The sequence below is a fragment of the Arachis hypogaea genome, chromosome 2, assembly GCF_003086295.3.
Source record: "Arachis hypogaea cultivar Tifrunner chromosome 2, arahy.Tifrunner.gnm2.J5K5, whole genome shotgun sequence".
Classification (NCBI taxonomy): Eukaryota; Viridiplantae; Streptophyta; class Magnoliopsida; order Fabales; family Fabaceae; genus Arachis; species Arachis hypogaea.
Window position 1 is genome coordinate 62354358 of NC_092037.1, and position 6789 is coordinate 62361146.

The following is a 6789-nucleotide window of genomic DNA, read 5'->3' on the forward strand; positions in this document are numbered from 1 at the left end:
CGGCGTTTAACGCTAGAATTGGCACAAAGAGCAATTTTGCTCACCACTTGGTGCAGGGATGACTATTCCTTGACACCTCAGGATCTGTGGACCCCACAGGATCCCTACCTACCCCACCACTCTCTCTCTCTTCTTCACCCATTCACCAATCACCTCAACACCTCTTCCCCAAAAACCCTTCACCTATCAAATCCCATCTTTCTCTTCACCACTCACATCCATCCTTCATAAAACCCCACCTACCCCACCATTCAAATTCAAACCACTTTCCCTCCCAAACCCACCCATACATGACCGAACCATAACCCTCCCTCCACTCCTATATAAACCCTTCTTCACTCCTTCATTTTCACACAACCTAAACACTACTTCTCCCCCCTTTGGCCGAACCACAAGGCCATCTCCATCTCCTCTATTTCTTCTTCTTCTATTCTCTTCTTTCTTCTTTTGCTCGAGGACGAGCAAACCTTTTAAGTTTGGTGTGATAAAAGCATTGCTTTTTGTTTTTTCATAACCATTTATGGCATCCAAGGCCGGAGAAACCTCTAGAAAGAGGAAAGGGAAGGCAAAAGCTTTCACCTCCGAGTCATGGGAGATGGAGAGATTTATCTCAAGGGTGCATCAAGACCACTTCTATGAAGTTGTGGCCTTGAAGAAGGTGATCCCCGAGGTCCCTTTCAAACTCAAAAAGAGTGAATATCTGGAGATCTGACATGAGATCCGAAGGAGAGGTTGGGAAGTTCTTACCAACCCCATTCAACAAGTCGGAATCTTAATGGTTCAAGAGTTCTATGCCAATGCATGGATCACCAAGAACCATGATCAAAGTGTGAACCCGGACCCAAAGAATTGGCTTACTATGGTTCGGGGGAAATACTTGGATTTTAGTCCGGAAAATGTAAGGTTGGCATTCAACTTACCCATGATGCAAGGAGATGAACACCCTTACACTAGAAGGGTCAACTTTGATCAAAGGTTGGACCAAGTCCTCACAGTCATTTGTGAAGAGGGCGCCCAATGGAAGAGAGATTCAAGAGGAAAGCCGGTTCAATTGAGAAGGCATGACCTCAAACCCGTGGCTAGGGGATGGTTGGAGTTTATCCAACGCTCAATCATTCCCACTAGCAACCAGTCCGAAGTTACTATAGACCGGGCTATCATGATTCATAGCATCATGATTGGAGAAGAAATAGAAGTTCATGAGGTGATATCCCAAGAACTTTATAAGGTGGCGGACAAGTCCTCTACCTTGGCAAGGTTAGCCTTTCCTCATCTCATTTGTCACCTCTGTTATTCAGTTGGAGTTGACATAGAGGGAGACATCCCCATTGATGAGGACAAGCCCATCACTAAGAAGAGGATGGAGCAAACAAGAGACCCCTCTCATCATCAAATCCCTGAGATGCCTCAAGGGATGCACTTTCCTCCACAAAACTATTGGGAGCAACTAAACACCTCCCTAGGATAATTGAGTTCCAACATGGGACAACTAAGGGTGGAGCACCAAGAACATTCCATCCTCCACCATGAAATTAGAGAAGATCAACGAATCATGAGAGAGGAGCAACAAAGACAAGGAAGAGACATTGAGGAGCTCAAGCACTCTATAGGATCTTCAAGAGGAAGAACAAGCCGCCATCACTAAGGTGGACCCGTTCTTTAATTTCCTTGTTCTTTATTTTTCTGTTTTTCGAAAATTATGCTTATGTTTAGCTATGTTTGTGTCTTGTGATCATTAGTGTCTTAGTGTCCATGCCTTAAAGTTATGAATGTCCTATGAATCCATCACCGTTCTTGAATGAAAAATTTTCTTAATTGAAAAAGAGAAGAATTGCATGAATTTTGAATTTTATAACAGATTAATTATTTTGATGTGGTGGCAATACTTTTGTTTCTGAATGTATGCTTAAACAGTGCATATGTCTTTTGAATTTGTGGTTCATGAATGTTGGCTCTTGAAAGAATGATGAAAAAGGAGACATGTTACTGAGGATCTGAAAAATCATAAAAATGATTCTTGAAGCAAGAAAAAGCAGTGAATACAAAAAAATGGAGAAAAATGAAAAAAAAAAGAGGGAGAAAAGAAAACGAAAAAAAAGAAAAAAAAAAGAGAAAGGAAAGAAATAAAGTTGTGATCCAAGGCAAAAAGAGTGTGCTTAAGAACCCTGGACACCTCTAATTGGGGACTCTAGCAAAGCTAAGTCACAATCTGAAAAGGTTCACCCAATTATGTGTCTGTGGCATGTATGTATCCGGTGGTAATACTGGAAGACAGAGTGCTTTGGGCCACGGCCAAGACTCAATAAGTAGCTGTGTTCAAGAATCATCATACTTAACTAGGAGAATCAATGACACTATCTGGATTCTAAGTTCCTAAAGAAGCTAATCATTCTAGATTTCAAAGGATAGAGTGAGATGCCAAAATTGTTCAGAGGCAAAAAGCTAAAAGCCCCGCTCATCTAATTAATACTGATCTTCATAGATGTTTTTGGAATTCATTGCATATTCTCTTCTTTTTATCTTATTTGATTTTCAGTTGCTTGAGGACAAGCAACAATTTAAGTTTGGTGTTGTGATGAGCGGATAATTTATACGCTTTTTGGCATTGTTTTTAGTATGTTTTTAGTATGATCTAGTTAGTTTTTAGTATATTTTTATTAGTTTTTAGTTAAAATTCACTTTTCTAGACTTTACTATGAGTTTGTGTGTTTTTCTGTGATTTCAGGTATTTTCTGGCTGAAATTGAAGGTCCTGAGCAAAAATCTGATTCAGAGGCTGAAAAGGACTGCAGATGCTGTTGGATTCTGACCTCCCTGCACTCGAAGTGGTTTTTCTGGAGCTACAGAAGGCCTATTGGCGCGCTCTAAACGGCGTTGGAAAGTAGACATCATGGGCTTTCCAACAATATATGATAGTCCATACTTTGCTCAAGATTTGATGGCCCAAATCGGCGTTCAAAGTCACCATCAGAATTCCCAGCGTTAAACGCCGGAACTGGCACAAGGATGGGAGTTAAACGCCCAAACTGGCATAAAAGCTGGCGTTTAACTCCAAGAAGAGTCTCTACACGAAAATGCTTCAATGCTCAGCCCAAGCACACACCAAGTGGGCCCGGAAGTGGATTTTTATGTCATTTACTCATCTCTGTAAACCCTAGGCTACTAGTTCTCTATAAGTAGGACCTTTTACTATTGTATTATCATCTTGGTAGCTATCTTTATTCTTATGCTATCTTAGATCATTGGGAGGCTGGCCATTCGGCCATGCCTAGACCTTGTTCTTATGTATTTTCAACGGTGGAGTTTCTACACACCATAGATTAAGGTGTGGAGCTCTGCTGTACCTCGAGTATTAATGCAATTACTATTGTTCTTCTATTCAATTCGGCTTATTCTTGTTCTAAGATATTCATTTGCACCCAAGAACATGATGAATGTGATGATTATGTGACACTCATCATCATTCTCACTTATGAACAAGTGCCTGACAACCACTTCTGTTCTACAAGCAAACAAGGCTTGAATGTTTATTTCTTGGATTTCTTAATCGGAATCTTCGTGGTATAAGCTAGAATTGATGGCGGCATTCAAGAGAATCCGGAAGGTCTAAACCTTGTCTGTGGTATTCTGAGTAGGATTCAATGATTGAATGACTGTGACGAGCTTCAAACTCCTGAAGGCTGGGCGTTAGTGACAGACGCAAAAGAATCACTGGATTCTATTCCAACCTGATTGAGAACCAACAGATGAATAGCCGTGCCGTGACAGGGTGCGTTGAACATTTTCGCTGAGAGGATGGGAGGTAGCCACTGACAACGGTGAAACCCTTGCATACAGCTTGCCATGGAAAGGAGTAAGAAGGATTGGATGAAGACACTAGGAAAGCAGAGAGACGGAAGGAACACAGCATCTCCATATGCTTATCTGAAATTCCCACTAATGAATTGCATAAGTATCTCTATCTTTATCTTTATGTTTTATTCATCATTCATAATCATTTGAGTTTGCCTGACTAAGATTTACAAGGTGACCATAGCTTGCTTCACACCAACAATCTCTGTGGGATCGACCCTTACTCACGTAAGGTTTATTACTTGGACGACCCAGTACACTTGCTGGTTAGTTGTGCGAAGTTATGTTTATGCCATGGTGTTAAACACCAAGTTTTTGGATTCATCACCGGGGATTATTTGAGTTGTGAAAAGTATTGATCACAATTTCGTGCACCAGTAACACTTGGTGAGGATATAACACCACTTGTTCCCCCTTCTATCATTTGTCTCTTGCTTTGTTTGTTGTCCACGTCAAAGCATCGCTTCCAATGTTGCCGCATAGCACTTGTTTCCCCACATATTTTATTTGATTGTTACAGTTTTTACATCTTGCATACTTCTCTATACCTTTGACTGGAATGAAATGTTTCCATATTTATGATCGATTCTTATGCCCAGAAAATCCACTAGGTTGAGGAGGTAATGAGGGATTAGCAAGAGGAGCAGCAAGATTTGAATGCTCTTCTCCCTCAGACAATTTTAATATGAGCAACAAACCTAATTGTAAATTAAGTAACTAATAGAAAAGACACATGTGACATCTAGTCTACTTTAATAGAAAATGGCAGTGATAAGAATCGGGATCATAAACAAGACGAGCCTAATCTTGTAGAACAAATCACGTAAACATTACAAGAAGCAAGAAACGATTGTACATCATTATTATTGGTTACACCTAATTTTAGAATTTTGGACAATGCTAGTAGTTTGAGAATTTTTAATAGTGGTAGACATAAATGTTTTCAACTAATCAGAAATCCAGACTCAATGCTAATGATTAACCGAATTATATAACAAGTTAACAAATTTTAACTATCACATGTTCACAACTACAAAGCTCTAAAAAGGAAAATAAATAAATACATAAATAAATAAAATGGCACAAACTATGAAATAATAAATACATTATTACATGCTAACAGAGTTACTTAGACCTAGTTTGTAAAATCACTTATATAGGAATACATATATAATAGACATGTTTAGAACTTACCTTTTCTTTAGCAGTGCTCTTTAGAAAAATGCCTCCGAAAAATGAAAGCCGCATAGACCAGTTTGCAAGTCATCAACGCAAGGGCATTCTAGAGCTCCCTGAGCTTTTGCCTCATCTAGTTTACAACAACATCAACAATAAGCAAATGTAAGAGTACTAGCAGTGAATGAATTAAAGTGTAAATTGGTCACTATTGATGCTGAGACAAAGCAAATGCTTTATTAAGCAAAGGACTCCAAATGTAATAACCATGGATTAAGACAAGCTGATTGGCCAAGGGCATATCAGATTTCAATTTATATAATAGAAGTTATTTCACCAAGTCATTATCAATGATAGATAACATAATTCTAGGTAGCACTAACAAGTTCATTGCATTAACATTAACATTATAGATTAGTTACCAGTAATCAACTCTAACATGCACCAATATCGCTTGTATTATCTCAACTTTTCTCATTCTATCAAATCTACATTCTTATTTCTTCCATGCATCAAACCTTAACTACTTATGAAAAATGGCAATAAATCACGGGTAACTGTAAAAATGGGTAACTGTAAAATTGAAATGTAGTTGTTATATTCCCCTGCAATAAGAATTAAATTAAAATAGAAATGGGTAACTGTAAAAATGGCTTACTAATTGACTATGTAAAAAAGTATTGTCTCCCCTGCTTCCAATCATAGTAAAACATAATGATAAATACAAATAATAAACTCAAGCTAAAAAGTGTAAAGAAGGAAATTAAAAGTAAAGAGAAAAGAGATTACATACTTTGTTAAATGGTAGTAGCAGGGGCTGGTAGCGGCGGTGATAATGGCGGTGGTGGGTTGGTAGCGGCGACATTATCACTATAGTCATAAACAGAGATGACTTATCCGTCACACTTTATTAACGATACTATGTTAGAAGTTGTACAAGTTGACGATAGTGAATGATGCCAGAATCACAGAACTGCCCTACGGAGAGTTGTTTGATGACGGTGGCGGTGATGCTACCAGTGGTGGCCTAGTGGGTTGGTAGCGGCGGAAGCAGGGGAGAGACGAGAGAGGAATGTCGTTGGCCATTGCTGTGTTAGAAATTGACGATAGTGAGCGACAGATAGTAGTTCGACGATGGCGACTGTGACGGTGGCAGTGGTGGGTTGGTTGCGACGACAACAGGGAGAGACGAGAGAGGATGCTGAAACGACGACTAGGGGTTTTCACTTTTTTCAATTTTTTAGTTTTAAAGATTGAAGTTATTGTTGGGAATAAACTAGTTTTGATTTGGTTTAAAAATAAACTAAATCATAAAATCTAGTTTTTAGTAAACTGGTTTTTATAAAAACTATAGTTTCAGTTCAGTTTTTATTTGAAAAAATTGGTTTATTTAAAATAGTTTCAGTTTAGTTCAGTGAAACTAGTTTTTTTGCACACCCCTACCCGGAGCTAATAGGCACATTGGGATTGAGGATTCCCTCTCTTAATGTGGTAATGATGTGTTTGATGATGATAATTATTATGATTGAAAATTGTGTCGAGTACTATATCCCAAGAGTGTGCCGGATACTATATCCCAATAGTGTGCTAAGTACTATATCCCCGAGAGATGGTAATTATGATTATGATGGTGTTTGATTGAGAAATGATTATATTAAGTTGAGATTTTGCTTTTGATCTTGGTAGTGTATGATCTATTTCCCATTTTGGTTGCATCATACTCTCTCTCTATTTATGAAGTGTGGCAGACACTATATTCCAA